Source organism: Mustela nivalis, assembly GCF_964662115.1.
Source record: "Mustela nivalis genome assembly, chromosome: 4".
Lineage (NCBI taxonomy): Eukaryota > Metazoa > Chordata > Mammalia > Carnivora > Mustelidae > Mustela > Mustela nivalis.
The window spans coordinates 68,710,773-68,731,876 of record NC_139023.1 but is presented as its reverse complement, the minus strand read 5'-3'; the positions used below and the strand labels follow the sequence as shown (position 1 = coordinate 68,731,876).

Genomic DNA, 21,104 nt, shown 5'->3' with positions numbered 1-21,104 from the left:
ATCAAAAACTTGAAAGAAAATATAAAAACTTGAAGTGGTGTTAGACAAATTGACCGCCTGTAGCTGCTTGTGCACATTTGTATAGTCTATGAGAAATAATTTCTCTTTTATGAGTCCAAAGTGATGATGTAGCTTTCAACATTAGTACAACATGATTTACTATTATCTAATCCACACCTGAGTAAAATGGCACTGTCCTTCCCTGAACAGAATACAATTTCTCTTGAATAGATTTTTTAACAAGCCTGTATGAAGGTCACAGTTTCTGTCAATTCCACAGACTCAAGCTAAGGGGAAAGTCCATGCCAAATAAAGCAAGACACTAGACAGAGGTGGACTGCTTCTCCACAAAGGATTTGCTAGTGCCATTTACAAAGAACAGTTCTCCATTTCAAAAATTGATATTAATGCATTGATTAAGCTGGATAGAATTAATAAGCATATATATTATTCATCCATCTTTAATGCATAAGAATATTTTAAACAAATGATGTTTTGTTTTAATACTTTTGTTTCAACAGCCAGACATTGAAGCCTGAGTCATGCTGCACTGAGAATAGACCTCAGAAAATTGTGTTATAGATAACTAATTCCTATTTTCAATTCATCAACTTCCTTTTATTTTCTGATTATTATTAGCATATATCCACTTGTCCCTGTTGCCACCATTACCATCTGACGCAAGCTAGAGTCATCTAGTCATCTGTGGCCCAATAGTAACAAGATCTTCCCACCTTATCTCCACATTGATCTTTCCCAGGTCCAATCCTTCTTTGCAGAGCAATTGGAATGATCCTATTCAAAACTCCAATCACATATTATTCTTCAGCTTAAGAACTTTCAAAAGCCTCCTAGTTCACAGGATAATGAAAACACTGGAGACCTGTAAAAGCCTGTCACTGGCCTCTCCATCCTCTTCAGGAGGAGGTCCCTGCTCCTCTTACAGCTCTTGGTTGTGTCCTTTTCAGGACTAACTCTGCTTCCAACCATCCCACCATCTTTGCATAGATTATGCCCCTTGCTGGGACACTACACCCACATGCTCCTAGTTCATCTCTCTTTCAGATCTCTAACCCTTCTGTTCTTTTTCAGAGAACACTTGTCCAACCACTCCACTCTACTCCAACAAGAGGAGATCTCCCTGTTATATGCTCTAATCATCCCATACTCCTCTAGCTCGCAGAACTTAGGAAAGTAGCAACTTTAAACTGTGCAATTATTTAATGAATGGTTGTCTCTCTTACCAGACAGCAAGCTTCAAGAGGGAGGGACCCACATCAGTTAAAGCTCAGCAGCCTGCCACAAAGTAAGATAGATATTCAGTAACTATTTGAAGAAAAATAAATGCATGTATAAATTATTCACAAAGCAAAGGAAACATTTTATAAAAGAAGAGTAAGAGTAAGAACAGAATATATCAAAATACTTGAGTAAAAGTGAAACATATATTTAGAATCTAGAAATTTAAATAATCAACTATAATTGTGAAATGGATAATTGGATGAAAAGAAGCTTGAAAAATTCAGATCTTTTAATTTTGTTCAAAGGCCATTCATCTGTTCACCTCCTGCCTTATGGGTTTGTGGAAAACCTTACCTTTTTTTTTTTCCTGTATGTTAAGAGCTATAAACCATAATAGTAATTATAAGGAGTTTTTTACATTAGTGCTAAGAAAGAGATTCAGAGGCCACTAATTAATGCACTTAGAAAGCAAATGAAACACATGGCAGAAACAGAGACTCGAGAAATAAGTGAATCAGAAAACCATTTCAGTGCATGGTGCCTAAAATTATAGGTCTAAAAAGTGATTGTGCCATTCACCCTTTTATCTTTGGAGGGCAATGTTCAAAATGTATTGCAAATATATCCTCAGTCTTACAATTTGAATGGGTTCTATTTCAGTTGCATGAATACATACACAAGACAAATGTTCTCCCTGCTCTGCAACAATCATAAAGTTTTTCTTAAAAGACAGTCTGCTTTCAAATCAGTTTAGGACAAATTTGTGCATCATTCTAGGAGGACTGTACAGTAGCTCTTTGTCTGATCTTTATTCAGCTTAAAGATTCAAAACAATAAGCTTTCAAACATTTATCTTGATTGTTAACAAATAGAAATCAATGTTGCCCTGGATTATAAAATGTACAAAAATACTTCTAAAAATCGAATAATAAAAATAATGTTGAGTTTTCAAGTTCACGTTGGTCAACATCCCCCTATGAACATAGCAAGAATTGTTGTTGACTTTTTAAAAAAGGAATAAATACATTTTCTTTCTTTCTCTCTCTCTCTATAGATAGATAGATAGATAGATAGATAGATAGATAGATGTCTCTATATATGTCTCTCTCTATATATTTATATAGAGAGAGTTCATAAGCAGAGGTGAGCAGGGGAGATGGGTAGAGGGAGAAAGAGAGAATCGTAAGCAGACTTCATGGACACAGGACTTGATTTTACAACCCTGAGGTCATGACCTGAGCCAAAATCCAGAATCAGATCCTTAACCCACTGAGCCCTCCAAGCACCCCAGGAGTAAATCCATTCTTCATAACTTATCTCAATTCCCATATTATACTTTTTAAAACAAAGTGAGGTGAAACAGAGCAAAATTGTAATAAAAATTTCACCTTGGTCTCATTAGCAAAATACTTAAACAAATGAAATAATGTGTTTATAAGAAGCTGCAATAATACAACCTGCCTTTGAAAGTTGTGACAATTTGTAAACATCCAAACCTCACATTTGCCTCTTTGAACACATAGAACGAGGGCTAGTGTTGTAATCATCAGTGCCAGTCAACCAAAAGTTTCCTTTCCCCCCTTTTCTATGCACACAGTAGGATTATATTTATTAGGATAACATAGCCATGAACTTGCTCTGACCAATGAAATATTAGAAGTTATGGGTGTAATCTTTGAGTAGATGCTTTGATAGCTAGTGCACAATTTGCAAGGTTTCTTTGCCACTGCCACTGGCTGACTTTGCTGGGAATGGTAGACACTCATTCATCTTGGTTTCCAGTTGTAAAGATTTTGATTAGCACCCTGGCCAATCCACTGTAGACATGTATCTTGAGTGAGAAATATGTTTTTGTTCTTCTAAGTCTTTTGTTCTTCTAAGTTTTCTAAGTCTTTAAATCTTGAATTTGTTTATTTCTCTACCATAACATAGCCCATCCTATGTGATCCATACTTGCAAATTCAAGTCATCAAAAATACTTTCAAATATTGTATTATGCCGATGCACCTGGGTAGCTCAGTGGGTTAAGCCTCTGCCTTTGGCTCAGATCATGGTCTCAGGGTCCTGGGATTGAGTCTCACATCAGGCCCTCTGCTCGGATCTCTCTCAGAAGGGAGCTTGCTTCTCCCTCTCTCTCTGCCTGACTCTCTGACTACTTGTGATCTCCCTCTCTCTCTCTGTCAAATAAATAAATAAATAAAATCTTTAAAAAATTCTTCTTGAGAGATATATCACTCATATGTATGTACATATATATATATATATGTATTTGAGAGATATATTTCTCAAATAAATAAATAAATATAAATAAATGGATATATATATTTTTTATATGGGCATCACAGAATAAAATAGATCCAAGTATGCAAAGATTATATAATGTCATCAGGTTTTGATTTTTCTTACCTTTACATCTTTTTCATATTTTCTGGTAATGTTTTTAATCTAAGAGAGGAAAACTATATATATTTCTATAATTATCTAATAGCAAGTACATCTGTTGTACTCTTTTTCACAGGTATGGCATAATTTAATTGTTACTGAAAATAATACCATTTGTTCTTAAAATACATTTTCTGGGAAGTAAGGGTTCATTCTCTAGTGTCTTTCAGTGTGATGTTCATATTAAAATATCTAAAACAACTTCAATTTTCATGCATTACCAAAAAGAAGCACATATCATCGTGAGGGATTGTACAAATGACTACACTTATGTACAATTTGTCTAGGAATCCCAAACATTAGAAATGTCATCAGTCAGTTGGTGATTCAACAAAAGTTCTCTGAGCACCTGGAAACACATCTTTCATCTGCTGCTGTTATTCCTTGAGTTAAGGAACAACTCCATGATAGAGAGAAGCTGAAGGAGAGTTTAGTTCATCCACCTACATGGAGAGAGCTAAATCTGATTTTCTTGCTTCCAGATAAATGTCAACAATTTTATGTCATTTAAACAAAAACAAATTTCCAAGCAGGTACTCCCTTCACTTCAGGCAATCTACCATTTCTGTACCCATGGCAGATCTCTAGACACTTCTTATGAGGGTCTGTACGTAAATGAAAGTAAGCTCTATGACAGGAGAGCAAAAGTGAGCAGTTTCTTTGCCATGGCTATTATTCTTCATTTATTAAGTAGAAGTGCAAGAACAGTAATCAAGCTATAGCAGTTCTCTCATCTGTAATACAGGGTTAATCTCATTAGTTATTTCAATGGATTGTGAGTTTAAAATGAGCCAATCCATACAGACTGCCTGGCGCCTAGTGTTTCCTTAATTGTAATTGTTTTTATGGTAATTATATATATATATATAATGTATTATTTAATATAAACAATTTATATAACAGATATCATAATACATATAATTTATATAATATATCATATATAAATATAATACAATGTATAATATGTATTATTATCAATAAATTATATGTGTATAGACATTTCCCAAGTTCATCCCTATCATCCTCTTTTTTCCCACCCCATACTCTTTTTCCATGGAAATTTTGCTCAGTCTCCAGGCTTCCATTATCAATTCTAAAAAAGAGCCAAAACATACATACTCAACCCCAATTTTCAAGCTGTTATTTCCAATTCCCTTTAGAAAATTTTCAACTGGATATCCCATCATTTCTCCAAAGTCTATATATTTATATCATATGTAATATCCCCAATTCCATGCTGGCCTTCAACTTGGGTGAGGATGGTGTTTATTTTAGGACCTGACTTAGAGGGGTCTGCTCCTACCCTTCTCTGACTGCATTCCTCTCCACAGAGCAAAACTTTGCAAGACTAAAAAGTGTCATCACTATACAGAGGATCTGTATACAAACTATACGGAAGATTGAGGAAGCTCGACCTTCAATGGAATTACATTCTGATAAACCCATCATAAATTGAAAATACCTTAAGTCAAAAATGCTTATAATACACCTAACCTAATGAACATCATAGCTTAACCTAGCCTACTCTAAATATTCTCAGAACACTTACAGTAGCCTACAATTGGGCAAAATCATCTATTATGAAGCCTATTTTATAGTAAGGCATTGAATGTGTCATGTAATTTGTTGAACACTGTACTAACAGTGAAAACCAGAATGGTTATATGGGTAAAGAATGGTTGTAAGTGTATCAGCAGTCACACTTGTGAGTGCCTGGTGACTGGGAATTGTGGTTCACTGTTGCTACCTAGTATCACAAGAGAGTACCCTACTGTATATCACTAGCACAGGAAAAAATCAAAAGTCAAAACTCAAAGTATGATGTTTACTTTACTGAAGTTGAATCAGCTTTGCACTATCATAAAGTTGAAAGTTGAACCATCATAGGTTGGGGACCATCTGTATAGTTATATCATAATTGCCCTATTTTTTCAAGAAAAACTATTGACAGATTAATAGTCCAAAAGTAAGTTTCCCAATTAACTGTATAAGAATTAAACATTCAATACTTGGTTCATGAAAACTAAAGTCTTATATTTAATATTTCTATAAACAATGTTAGCTGATTTGCTAAATCTCTTTTCTGTCTATACTTTGATAATTAGCTCTCCTCCTTCTCTCCATTTTCCACTTCAGAAAACATTTCTGACTTTAACTTCTCAAAATTGGAACTGAACAATTTCTAAGCAGGAAAAGATAAATGACCATTAATTCAACTGATAATTAACCACCTGAAAATCAACAAAAGACTGTGTCATCATCATTTGCTGTCTTTCTACAATTTTAGATTTTATTTTCCTCCTAGTATAAATTGTTATCATCTGAAATCAAAAGACGTGGCAGCTGCATATAGAGTAGCATGCCCTGGCCTCTCCAGAACTGAAGATGCCTCTTCATGCACTTCTCAGCATCTGGAAAGCTAGGATCTTCCCCCCTGTCATCAATGAACTTGACCACACGCAGGCAAAATAGCCAAGGATGGGAGAGCTGATGTTCATTTTCTTGGCTTCCTCTGGTGAAGGGCAGGTCACTTAAACGTTTCTAGATTTCACTTACCTCATCTCTCAAATGCATAGCCCTCTCACATCTAAACCTCTGCTCCTATCTATGTGACCTATCACTTTGTGGAAATTTGAAACAAATGGCAAAGGACACTTTTAAACAACTGAGCCACCCAGGCACCCCTGAAAATGACATTTTTAAGAGTAAAATGTTCAATAGACTTTTCCTCATTTGCATGTGTATAATGATTCATGAGACCACTTGATTTGGGGAAACATGATAAAGAAAGACAAAAACAAAAATAGTAGCTAAACAAGTAAACTCATTTAAAGGATGAAACGAAATCTTTGTACCATTGATCTATTTTCATAGGATAAGCTCTAATCAAGGAAGCAGATACACACGGCCTACCAGGCCTTGGCGCTTTCTAATTATCTTCTATAAAAGCCTATGTTTCAGCTGATAAGTGTACAGTTTCCAAAATACCTCATGTTCTTCCTCACCTACAACTTTACAAATATTTTTTTTTTTCAGAGTTGCCTCATTTGTCTAGAAAATTCCCTATACCTACTTGAAGATGCAGTTCTCCCCTTCAAATACCCTGCCTCATAATTCCCAGGCAGGATTAACTGGTCATATGTTTGTCTATCCTGCTAGACTGTAAGAATCTCTGTATTTCCAAAGCTAACATAGAACTGGGAATACAGATGGGATTTAATGCAATTTAATAAATAATATATAATTACTCTTAGTAAAAATATTTTTTAAACTTCTGCTATTATTTTTTTCTTATAGTTTGACATTTTATTACTATTCCATGTGAATTTCTAAAGGTTAACTTTTTATCTTCCTTGTGCTCCTGTTATTATGATCTTAAAACTGTGTTCCTGCCACAAAAAATAGACAGCCAAGCATTACTTCTATCTCATGTATTGGAAATGAGCTATAGTTTTACCTAACGTGTTTTCCGTTTTGGCCAAGTATTCAGTATGATGTTTAGCCACACCTAATGTCTTGTACAAATCTTGCATTTCCCCTTCAATGTTCTGTTGATGTTAAAAACCAAACTGTGGTCCATGAAACTGATGTTTATAGTGTATACTCTTATGGTTCATGGTAGTCAATAGTTACACCTATAAGATACATTTTACAGAAAAAGTTGGAGGTACTTGAAAAAAATTACAGTCTAGAGAATATACTATGCCTTTCTTAAGTGATTAATTTTGGAAAAATTATTTTAGTTTGAAAAATACTATCATGTTGTTAATATCAATAACCTTCATAAACTGTCTAAATAGCTTTTTGTTGATACCAAATATATTGCTCCAAAGTACAATTTAAGGTAAAAGTCATTAGCCATTTGCTCAATGCTGAAATTAATCTTTAAAAATACCCAATTCAAAAATGGGAAGAGCATCTGAATAGACATTTTTCCAAAAAAAGACATACAGGTGGCAAACCAACATGAAAAGTCACATGAAAAGATGCTCAACATCACTAGCTATCAGAAAAATTTGAATCAAGACCACAATGAGATATTACCTTACACCAGTCAGAGTGGCTAAAATAAAAAAGACAAGAAATGAATGTTGGCAAGGATGTGGGGAAAAAGAAACCATTGTGTACTGTTGGTGGGAATATAAGTTGGTACTGCTACTGTGGAAAACAGTATGGAGGTTCCTCAAAAAATTAGAAATAGCATTAAGGAACTACATAATTGATGAGCACTGAGTGTTATACACAACTGAAGAATTATTGAACACTACATCTGAAACTAATGATGTACTATATGTTGGCTAATTGAATTTAAATTAAAAAAAAGAAAAAAAGAAAAGTAAGAAAAAAAGAGAAAAAACAGACATAATAAATGATCCCAAAATTTTAGTACTGGGTATTTAACCAAGGAAAATGAAAACACTAATTCAAGTATATGCACCCCTGGAGGAGTCAAGACGGTAGAGAAGTAGCAGGTTGAGACAACATCAGGTAGCAGGAGATGAGCTAGATAGCTTATCAAACCATTGCGAACACCTACAAATCCAACAGGAAATTGAAGAGAAGAAGAGCAACAATTCTAGAAACAGAAAATTGACCACTTTCTGAAAGGTAGGACTGGCGGAGAAGTGAATCCAAAGCAACGGGAAGATAGACCTCGTGGGGAGGAGCCGGCTCCCAGCAAGCAGCAGAGCAACAGAGCACAAAATCAGGACTTTTAAAAGTCTGCTCCACTGAGGGACATCACTCCAGAGGCTAAATTGGAGTGAAGCCCATGTGGGGTCAGCGTGGCCCCTGGCCCCCTGGGGTCACAGAAGGATCAGGGGTGTCTGAGTGTTGCAGAGCTCGCAGGTATTATAGCAGGGAAGCTGGTTACAGAGACAGAGCTGAGGAGTGAGCTCTCAGCTCCAGGTTACCTTGAACGGGTCAAAGGGTGCCTGAGCTCAGAGCGCAGTTGGAGATCAGGGAGATGGGAGTGATTGAATGCTTTTCTCTGAGGAGTGGGGCCCTGAACTTTTGACTTTTCCGGGCCAGAGCTTGGGAGGCCGCCATTTTCATTTCCATCCTCCGGAACTCTACAGAAAGCGTTCAGGGAACAAAAGTTCTCGAAAGCAAAAAAAAAAAAAAAAAAAAAAAGTTCTCGAAAGCAAACCCAAGCAGATTACTTAGCCTGGCCCCTGGTAAAGGTGGTGCAATTCCACCCCGGGCAAGACATTTGAGAATCACTACAACAGGCCCCTCCCCCAGAAGATAAACAAGAAATCCAGCCAAGACCAAGTTCACTTACCAAGGAGAACAGCAGAATTCCAGAGTAGGAGAAAGCAAAGCATGGAATTCATGGCTTTCTCCACATGATTCTTTAGTCTTTCAGTTAATTTAATTATTTTTTCTTCTGCTAAATTTTTTTAAACTTTTACCCTTTCCTCTTTTAACATTTTTCAACTAGTTTATATTAACGATACCTTTCATAAAAAAAATAATTTTTTGAACCTTCGTTATTATACTCATATTTTATCCGTCATTGTATCTAACTTTAGTTTTTGTATACACATAGGGCTTTTTCCTTTAAAAAATTTGGGGTGCAATTTCTTCTAATAGATCAAAATATGCCCTAAATCTAGCTCCGGGCTTGTTCTAGTCTCCGGCCTGAGCAAATTCTCTCCACTTTCTTTTTCTTTATTCTCCCAACCAACTTATTTTACCAACTCCTTTTATAGAAATTAGGAAAAAAAAATTTTTTTTTCATCTTATGGCATATTCCATCCCTTCAGTGTGTTTACACTTATATATGTTTTTCATTCTTTAAAATTTTGGGAGGTAGTTTCTTCTAAAAGACCAAAATATTCCCAAAATTAAGTGAGTGACCCTGTTCTAGTCACGAGTCTAATATATATATATTCTTTTTCTTTTTTATATTTTTTATTTATTTGTTTTCTTTTTTAAATATTTTTTTCTGAAATTCTTTTTATCCCCTTTCTCCACCACCCCCCCATGATTTGGGGTCTCTTCTGATTTGATTAAAGTGCATTTTCCTGGGGTCTTTGCCACCATTTTAGTATTTTATTTGCTCCTTCATATATTCTTATCTGGACAAAATGACAAGGCAGAAAAAGTCACTACAAAGATAAAGAACAAGAGGCAGTACCATAGGCTAGGGACCTAATCAATACGGACACTGGTAATGTCAGATCTAGAGTTCAGAATGATGATTCTCAAGGTACTAGACAGGCTCAAAAAAGGCATGGAAGATATTAGAGAATCCCTCTCTGGAGAAAAAAGCCCTTTCTGGAGAAATAAAAGAACTAAAATCTAACCAAGTTGAAATAAAAAAAAGCATTAATGAGGTGTAATAAAAAAATGGAGGCTCTCACTGCTAGGATAAATGAGGCAGAAGAAAGAAATAGTGATATAGAAGACCAAATGACAGAGAATAAAGAAGCTGAGCAAAAGAGAAACAAATACTGGACCATGAGAGGAGAATTTGAGAGATAAGTGACACCATAAGATGAAAAACATTAGAATAATCGGGATTCCAGAAGAAGAAGAAAGAGAGAGGGGGGCAGAAGGTATATTGAAGAGAATTATTATAGTGAATTTCCCTAATATGGCAAAGGGAACAAGTACCAAAATTCAGGAGGTGAAGAGAACCCCCCTCCAAATCAATAAGAATAGGTCCACACCCCAGCATCTAATAGTAAAATATACAAGTCTTAGCAACAAAGAGAAAATCCTGAAAGCAGCCCAGGAAAAGAAGTCTGTAACATACAATGGTAAAAATATTAGATTGACGGCAGACTTAGCCACAGAGACCAGGTAGGCCAGAAAGAACTGGCATGATATATTCAAAGCACTAAACAAGAAAAACATGCAGCCAAGAATACTATACCCAGCTAGGCTATCATTGAAAATAGAAGAAGAGATAAAAAGCTTCCAGGACAAACAAAAACTGAAAGAATTTGCAAACATCAAACCAGTTCTATAGGAAATATTGAAAGGGGTCCTCTCAGCAAAGAGAGAGCCTAAAAGTAGTAGATCAAAAAGGAACAGTGACAATATACAGTAACAGTCACCTTACAGGCAATACACTGGCATAAAATTCATATCTCTCAAAAGTTACCCTGAATGTAAATGGGTTAAATACCCCCATTCAAAAGACACAGGGTATCAGAATGGATAAAAAACAAAACCCATCAATATGCTGCCTACAAGAAACTCATTTTAGACCTAAAGACACCTCCAGATTTAAAGTGAGGGAATGGAAAACAATGTACCATGCTAATGGACATCAGAAGAAACCTGGGGTGGCAATCCTTATATCAGATCAATTAGATTTTAAGCCAAAGACTATAATAAGAGATAAGGAAGAACACTATATCATACTCAAAGGGTTTGTCCAACAAGAAGATCTAACAATTTTAAATATCTATGCCCCTAAAATGGGAGCACCCAACTATATAAACCAATTAATAACAAAATTAAACAAACTCATTGACAAGAATGCATTAATAATAAAGGAATTTAACAACCCTCTCACTGAAATGGACAGATCATCCAAGCAAAAGATCAAGAAGGAAATAAAGGCATTAAGTGACACATTGGACAGGATGGACATCACAGATATATTCAGAACATTCCATTCCAAAGCAACAGAATACACATTCTTCTCTAGTGCACATGGAACATTCTCCAGAATAGATCACATCCTGGGTTACAAATCAGGTCTCAACTGGTATCAAAAGACTGAGATCATTCCCTGCATATTTTCAGACCACAATGCTCTGAAGCTAGAACTCAATCACAAGAGGAAATTTGGAAAGAACCCAAATACATGGAGACTAAACAGCATCCTTCTAAAGAATGAATGGGTCAACCAGGAAATTAAAGAAGAATTGAAAAAATTCATGGAAACAAATGATGATGAAAACTCAATGGTTCAAAATCTGTGTGATGCAGTGAAAGTGGTCCTGAGAGGAAAATATATAGCAATTCAAGCCTTTCTCAAGAAACAAGAAAGGTCTCAAATACACAACCTACCCCTACACCTAAAGGAGCTGGAGAAAGAACAGCAAAGAAAGCCTAAACCCAGCAGGAGAAGAGAAATCATAAAGATCAGAGCAGAAATCAATGAAGTAGAAACTAAGAAAACAATCGGACAAATCAACGAAACTAGATGCTTGTTCTTTGAAAGAATTAATAAGATTGATAAACCCCTGGCCAGACTTATCAAAAAGAAAAGAGAAAGGACCCAAATAAATAAAATAATGAATGAAAGAGGAGAGAACCCAACCAACACCAAAGAAATACAAACAATTATAAGAACATATTATGGGAAACACTACACCAACAAATTTCACAATCTGGAAGAAATGGATGCATTCCTAGAAAAATATAAACTACCACAACTGAACCAGCAAGACATAGAAAACCTGAACAGACCCATAACTAGTAAGCAGATTGAAGCAGTCATCAAAAATTTCCAACAAATTAAAGTCCATGGCAAGACAGCTTCCCAGGGGAATTCTACCAAACATTTAAAGAAGAATTAATTCTTATGCTCCTGAAACTGTTCCAAAAAATAGAAACGGAAGGAAAACTTCCAAACTCAAAATCCCCAAACCAGACATGGATCCCACCAAAAAAGAGAATTACAGTCCAATATCCTTGATGAACACAGATGTGAAAATTCTCACCAAAATACTGGCCAATAGGATCCAACAGTACATTAAAAGGGTTATTCACCATGACCAAGTGGGATTTATTCCAGGGCTGCAAGGTTGGTTCAACGTCAGCAAATCAATCAATGTGATACAATACATTAATAAAAGAAAGAACAAGAACCATATGATACTCTCAATAGATGCTGAAAAAGAATTTGACAAAGTACAGCATCCCTTCCTAATCAAAACTCTTCAAAGTGTAGGGATACAGAGCACATACCTCAATATTACCAAAGCCATTTATGAAAAACCCACCGCAAATATCATTCTTAATGGAGAAAAATGGAAAGCTTCTCTTCTAAGGTCAGGAACATGGCAGGGATGTCTGTTATCACCACTGCTATTCAACATAATACTAGAAATCTTAGCCTCAGCAATCAGACAACAAAAAGAAATAAAAGACATTAGAATTGGCAAAGAAGTCAAACTCTCACTCTTTGCAGATGATTTGATTCTTTATGTGGAAAACCCAAAAGACTTCAAAACTGCTAGAACTCATACAGGAATTTAGCAAAGTGTCAGGATATAAAATCAATGCACAGAAATCAGTTGCATTTCTATACACCAACAGCAAGACAGAAGAAAGAGAAATTAAGGAATCAATCCCATTTACAAGTGCACCCCAAACCATAAGATACCTAGGAATAAACCTAACCAAAGAAGCAAAGAATCTGGACTTAGAAAACTATAAAGTACTCACAAGAGAAATTGAGGAAGACACAAAGAAATGGAAAAATGTTCCATGCTCCCAGATTGGGAGAACAAATATTGTGAAAATGTCTATGCTACCTAAAGCAATCTATACATTTAATGCAATCCCTATCAAAATCCCATCCATTTTTTTCAAAGAAATGGAACAAATAATCCTAAAATTTATATGGACCCAGAAAAGACCTTGGATAGCCAAAGGAATATTGAAAAAGAAAGCCAAAGAAGTATTAAAAAAGAAAGCCAAAGTTGGTGGCATCACAATTCCAGACGTTAAGCTCTATTGCTAAGCTGTCATCATCAAAACAGTATGGTACTGGCACAAAAACAGACACATAGATCAATGGAACAGAATAGAGAGCCCAGAAATAGAGCCTCAACTCTATGGTCAACTAATCTTTGACAAAGCAGGAAAGAATGTCCAATGGAAAAAAGACAGCCTCTTCAACAAATGGTGTTGGAAAAATTGAACAGCCACATGCAGTAAAATGAAACTGGACCATTTCCTTAACCACACATGAAAATAGACTAAAAATTGATGAAGGACCTCAATGTGAGAAAGGAATCCATCAAAATCCTTGAGGAGAACACAGGCAGAAACCTCTTGGACCTCAGCTGCAGCAACTTCTTCCTAGGAACATCGCCAAAGGCAAGGGAAGCAAGTGCAAAAAGGAACTATTGGGATTTCATCAAGATCAAAAGCTTTTGAACAGCAAAGGAAACAGTTAACAAACAAACAAACAATTAACAAAACCAAAAGATAACTGACAGAATGGGAGAAGATATTTGAAAATGACATATCAGGTAAAGCGCTATTATAGAAAATCTATAAAGGGCTTGGCAAACTCAACACCCAAAGAACAAATAATCCAATCAAGAAATGGGCAGAGGACATGAACAGACATTTCTGCAAAGATGTCTTCTTTGCAGCAGACACATGAAAAAATGCTCCACATCACTCGGCATCAGGGAAATACAAATCAAAACCACAATGAGATACCACCTCACGCCAGTCAGAATGGCTAAAATTAACAAGTCAGGAAATGATAGATTCTGGCAAGGATGCAGAGAAAGGGGAACCCTCCTACACTGTTGGTGGGAATGCAAGCTGGAGCAACCACTCTGGAAAACAGCATGGAGGTTCCTCAAAAAGTTGAAAATAGAGCTACCTTATGACCCAGCAATTTCACTACTGGGTATTTACCCTAAGGATATAAACGTACTGATCCGAAGGGGCACATGCACCTGAATGTTTATAGAAGCAATGCCACAATTGCCAAACTACGGAAAGAACCTAGATGTCCATCAACAGATGAATGGATGAAGAAGATGTGGTGTATATATATATATACAATGGAATACTATGCAGCCATCAAAAGAAATGAAATCTTGCCTTTTGCAATGACATGGATGGAACTAGAGGGTATTATGTTTATCAAAATAAGTCAGTTGAAGAAAGACAAGTATCATATGATTTCCCTGATACAAGGAAATGGAGATGCAACATGGGGTGTTTGGGGGGTAGGAAAAAAATAAATGAAACAGGATGGGATTGAGACAAACTGTAAGTGACTCTTAATCTCACAAAACAAACTGAGGATTGCTGGAAGGAGGGGGTTGGGAGAGGGTGATGGGGTTATGGACATTGGGGACGGTCCCCAATGTGCTATGGTGAGTGCTGTGAAGTGTGTAAACCTGGTGATTCACAGACCTGTACCCCTGGGGATAAAAATACATTATATGTTTATAAAAAATTTAAAAAATTAATTTAAAAAGCCAAATATATGCACCCCTGTGTTCATTGTAGCATTATTTACAATAGCCAAGATATGGACGCAACCTAAGTGTTCACTGATAAACAAATGGATAAAGAAAATGTGGCATATATAAAAATTTATATATAGATAATGGAATATTATTCAGCCATAATAAAAGATGAGATCTTGACATTTACAACAACATGGATGCACCTAGAGGGTATTACAGTGAAAAAGACAAATACTATAAGATTTCATTTATATGTTAAATCTAAAAAAAATAAGACAAATGAATAAACAACAAAAAAGCAGAGGCAGACCTATAACTACAGAGAACAAACTATTGTTGTCAGAGGGGAGGAGAGTGGTAGGATGGACAAAATGGGTGCAAGGGAGTGGGAGATACAGGTTTCCATCATGGAATGAATAAACCAGGGGAATAAGAGGCACAGCATGGGGAATATAGTCAATGACATTGTAATAGTGTTGTATAATGACAGATGGTAGCTATTCTTGTGGTGAGCATAGAATAAGGTATAGATAAGTTGAATCACTATGCTGTACACCTGAAGTTAATGTAACATTGTGTGTCAACTATACTCAAATTAAAAAAAAATACCTCATTGGAATTCTGTTATTGTTCCTACATTTGGTTATGCTGAACTCTGGAGAGAGAAGGGAGAGAAAATGAAGTAGTATGTGTCTTCCACACATGCGGCAATCATCTTGGACTTCAGTGTGTAACCAGCTCCCAGAACACCTCCGTCTGAGGTCTGAATGGGACTGATCTGAGGGGAGCACTATAGAAATTTGGCTCTCTCTTAATGTAACTTTCATTTTTCCATCTGAAACTACTCCAACTAATCCCAAATAATTTTCAAGGGATTTACTAGACATAAGTTTCAGGAAATAAGAGATATTATGGTAATCATGCTTAATTAACAGCACAATGGCTGTGATTCATAAATAGCAAGGGAATACTTTCAAATTAAGCAATGTGTACATATTCAAACTGAAAACTGCTAAGCTCTGGAATATCAGCAGACACAAATTTCCAGAGATGGGAATGGGAAGTGAGAGAAATAGGGCCTAGGTCGGGTGTGAGAGGGGGCAGAGAAGTTTCTTAAAAAGAAGTCAAAGTAGATACTTTTGATGGAGTTTGCATACATATATATAAGATGCTGCCTGAATGAACAAAAACAGAAGATAAGCCAGTTCTCAGATAGCAGATGTTATACACACACACACAAGCCTACATATGTGTAGAAAGAGAGACAAACAGACAGGGAGGGAAGGAAAATGAAAAATATCTTACACCACACAGACTCCAGAAATATTTAATAATTACTTCAAAATTTACCTAGAATTTTTCAAATCTTCGTTTCAAAATGATGCAATAAAAAACTACAGTAAGCTAGAGTACAGGATGTATAAATTCTTATTTCAAGAAAATTATCATTCCCAATCTTTTTTTTTTTTTTAAATTTCTGAACCTTAAAAAACAAGAAACCCCTCACCTGAACTTTAAGGATTCTGGGAAATGATCACCATGAATGACCTTTATAGGACAAGCACCAAAAAGCACAGCTTCGCTTTCACTGTTAATCAGCTACCTAAATCCTTATGTAAGCGGCTTCCCATACTCCTTCTTTGTAAGCATTATTTTTTTAAATATGGAACACATTCAACACCGACTGCTAAATTGGTTAAATCCACATGGCAAGAAGGGCAGCCAACAATCTGGAGTGTGTTAAAAATGGTAATACATTAAAAATAATTTCTTGCAAACTCAGTGACAGGGCAGAAACTTATAAAAATAATGTTGACATTCTAACTATATTCTAGTAAATGCATCAGGATTTTATGTATGTGAGTATATATACATATTTAAAATCAGATATAATAGGAACTTACATAACCATGAAGCTAAATTCTTGAACTATAATCTTTCAAGCAAACTCCCATTTATCTTGCCTAAATATTTGTAACACTGGGTATCATAAGTCTTTGTGATATCATAAAAAGATGCCTTGAATGAATATGCCAGTTGCAGAAAATATGACTCATACTAAGTATTGCCTTAAAGAATTGGAAAGATTCACTTGCTGTAAACACCAAAAAGCATATAAATTGCACCTTGGCGAAAAAGCTACTTTGAGATTTTAGCTAATTTCAAGATGAGAAGTATCTTCACATGTCCGTATTGCAGGCATGAGCATGAAGGTTAAGGAGGTCTTTCACCAAATTGTTTTAATAAAATAAATTCTTTATGGAAATATGACTTCTTTTAACTTAGATGCTGCAAGAAGATCTTTATAGTTATGAATGGCACTTCTTTTTCTTTCTTTCTTTCTTTTTTTTTTTAAACCAATGGACCAAAAAGATTCAGTTAAAAAAGAAAAAGAAAAAAAAAGAGACAATGCTGAAGTATGAAATTACATGAGCTTGATCCTGGCTCTGTTTGGGCCTCTTTTTCTGTACAGGCATACCTCATTTTATTGTACTTTGCAGATACTGTGTGTTTTACAAATTGAAGGTTTGTGGCAACTCCGCATCAAGCATTATTGGAAAATGCTATTTTTCCAATAGCATTTGTTCACTTTGTGTCTCCTGTCACATTCTGGTAATTAACCCAATATTTCAAATTTTTTCATTATTACTATACTTTTTTATGGTGATCTGTGATTAGTGGTCTTTGATGTTACTATTGTAATTGTTTTAAGATGTTGCAAACTGCAACCATATGAGACAGCAAAAAACTGGTATTGTGCATGTTCTGACTGCTCCACTGACTAGCCATTTCTCATCTTTCTCTCCTTCTTTGGGCCTCTCTATTCCCTAAGACACAACAATATTAAAATTCATTCAGTTAGTAACCCTGCAATGGTCTCTAAATGTTCAAGTGAAAGGAGGAGTCACACATCTCTCAGTTTAAATGAACAGCTAAAAATAATAAAAATTAGTGAGGAAGGCATGTTGAATGCCAAGACTGGCTGAAATCTTGGACTCTTGCACCAGTTAATCAAGTTGTAAATGCACATGAAGTTATTGAAGAAAATTAAAAGCGTTATTTCTGTGAACACATGAAAAATAAGGAAGAGAAATGGGGCGGGAGTGCCTGGGTAGTTCAATTTAGGCTTAGGTCATGATCCCATGGTCCTGGGATCAAGCCCCACATCAATGGGGTGCCTGCTTCTTTCTCCCTTTGCTGCTCCCCCTGCTTGTGCTCTCTCTCTCAAATAAAATCTTTAAAAACAAAGCAAAACTAAGCAAAAAGTGAAACAGACTTATTGCTGATGTGGAGAAAATCTGAGTGGTCTGGATAGAAGATCAAACCAGCAACAACATTCCCTTAAGCCAAAGCCTAATCCACATCAAGGCTGTAATTCTCTTCAGTTCTATGAAGGCTGAGAGTGGTGGGGAAGCTGCAGAAGAAAAGCTGGAAGCTGACAGAGGATGGGTCATGAAGTTTGAGGAAAGAAGCCATCTCCACAATACCAAAATGCAGAATAAAAGAAGCAACAAGGGCTAATGTGGATGCTGCACTAAGATCCAGCCAAGACAATTCATGAAAATGGCTACCCTAAACAACAGATTTTCAGTGTAGATGAAACAACCTTATACTAGAAGAAGATGATATGGAAGACTTTCACAGCTTGAGAAGAGAAGTTAATCCCTAATGTGAAAGCTTGAAAGAACAGGCTGACTCTCTCAGGGGCTAATATAGCTAATGACTTTCAGTTAAAGCCAATGCTCATCTACCAATCAAAAAATCCCAGGGCCCTTCAGAGTTATGCTAAATCTACTCCGTCTGTGCTCTACAAATGAATACTAAAGCCTGGATGACAGTGCATCTCTGTACAGCACGGCTTATTGAGTACTGTAAGCCCACTATTGAGAACAACTGCTCAGAAAAAAAGACTACTTTCAAAATATTACTGCTCATTGGCTATATACCTCGCCACCCTAAAGCTCTGATATAAATGTACAATGAGATGAATGTTTTTTCATGCCTGCTAACACAACATCTATTCTGTAGCCCACAGATCAAGGAGTCATTTCAACTTTCTCAAGTCTTACTATTTAAGAAATACATATCTCATGAGGCTCTAGCTACCATAAATAGAGATTCCTCTGATCTGGGAAAGGTCAATTAAAAAAATTCCAGAAAAGATTCATCATTCCAGATTCCATTAAGAACACTAATGATTCATGAGAAGAAGTCAAAATGTCAACATTATAGAATTTCCAGCCCTCAGGGATAACTTTCAGGAGCTCAAGACTTCAATTGAGGAAGTAACTGCAGATGTGGTGGAAATAGCAAGAGAATTAGAATTAGAAGTGGCGCTTGAAGATGGGACTGATTTGCTGCAATCTTATATAAAATTTTAACAGTCAATGAGGAGTTGATTCTTATGGATGAACAAAGAAAGTGTTTTCTTGAGATAGACTCTACTCCTGGTAAAGATACTGCAAAGATTGTTGAAATGACAACAAAAGATGGGTAGAATATTACATAAATTTAGTGATTCTATATCAACCAAGTTTATGTAATATTCTAAATCTTTTCTTGTCATTTCAATGATATAGAAGCAGCAGGGTTTGAGAGGACTGACTCCGAATTTGAAAGACATTCTACTGTGAGTAAGTGTTATCAAACAACATCAAATACTACAGAAAAATCTACCATGAAAGAAAGAGCCAATAGATGTGCAAACTTCATTTTAAGAAATTGTCATAGCTATCCCAACTTCTAGCAACTCCTACCCTGATCAGTCAGCAGCCACCAGCATTGAGGCAAGACCCTCCCCTAGCAAAAATATTACAACTTGCTAAAAGCTCAGCTAATAGTTAGCATTTTTTACAAGTTATTTTTAAATTAAGGTTTGTACATTTTTTAGACATAATGCTATTGTACATTTAATAGACTCCTGTGTAGTGCATGTATAACTTTTATATGTGCTAGGAAACAAAAAAAATCATTTGACCTGCTTTATTACAATATTTGCTTTATGAGAGTGGTTTGGAACAGAGCCCACAATATCTCCAAGATATGCCTGTACATGGGAGGAAAAGTTACAACTCCCCCTCTCCCTGCCAACTCTTTCTCTCTCTTTCTCTCTGTCACACACACACACACACACACACACACACATCACCCTGAGGAGACGTTCATTTGTTAATCATGGCTCTAAGATAACAGATGTGAACCAGAGCTCTTCCTCCTTTCACAAACCAGAAAGTTTGGATTATCTCCAGGTTGAGAATACAAGACTTGCTTCAGGCCGCTCACACCACCTGCTACATGTTTGCTGTACTTGTCACCCAGATACCTGAGTGTCTGGGGAGGTCATAAAACAGCTGGATGACATTTATTTTGCATACCTACATGGCAATTTAACAACAACAAAAAAAGCATTTCTGACTGAAGCAAAACATGTTTCAAAGTATATTTGATTGAGGAATGTGACCAGACAAAAGGTTACTGTCTTTGAAGATTTATTTGTATTAGGTCAACCAGTCTGTCAATGAGGTCAATTATAACAGATGATCAACTCAACAGAAGTCACGGTAGCTGAGCTCAAGTTGAGCTTGACCAGCCAGTTCAATCAAAATACTTGATCAATAGTCTGGAAAATATAATTTAAATTACTGCTGCCTCCTTCCCCCTGCCTCAATTTATTCTTTCTCACATTGTCTTGTTGATGTGAGAACAAAATCTTCATTACTCAATCCAGACCAGGGAGTCTCGAAGTTTCTTATTTGATTCTCCCTGTAAAGTTGCCTGGGAGGGCCTGGTGAGCAGGATACTGGCCAGATTGAATAAAATCCCACACCATTCCCCAGCTCCAATACTCCATTTTTTTTTTTAATCTGTTTTATATCTTGTGCTTCTATTAAAGGTCTTTGGTTAAAGGGGTCTTTGGGGGTAGGGGGAGCTGACTGGAAGAGATAGGCTTTGGATTTCTGATCAAATCATTAGTACATTTTAGATAACTTTTATAAATACTAATATAATATATAGAAGGGAAAAAAATCACTAAGCTTTTAATGAAATGAACGATTCCAGAAAGCATTCTTTATGAACATAAAATGTCTGTTCTGGATACTGGATCCACTTCCATCCCCTTCCTATGTTCTTTTCCTTGTCAGAATTGCTAAACATGGTAGCAAGAGTCTGAACTTCTCAACTTCTCAACTTCCTTACTCTGATGTTCTGTATGCAATTTAGTTTCTGCCA

General features: G+C 36.0%; 1 protein-coding gene across 10 annotated transcripts in view; it reads right to left on the bottom strand.

Annotated features, from left to right (window-relative positions):
• Positions 1–21,104, bottom strand: part of INPP4B (inositol polyphosphate-4-phosphatase type II B) — an 837,179-nt gene that overhangs the window by 485,308 nt on the left and 330,767 nt on the right. For 8 of the 10 annotated variants that reach the window (XM_082727238.1, XM_082727234.1, XM_082727229.1 and 5 more), the window contains exon 3: positions 1,245–1,296. The exons of the other annotated variants lie outside the window; for them this stretch is intronic. The gene's annotated coding sequence lies outside the window, so the exon portion shown is untranslated. The remainder of the gene's footprint in view (positions 1–1,244; positions 1,297–21,104) is intronic. 10 annotated transcript variants of the gene reach the window in all.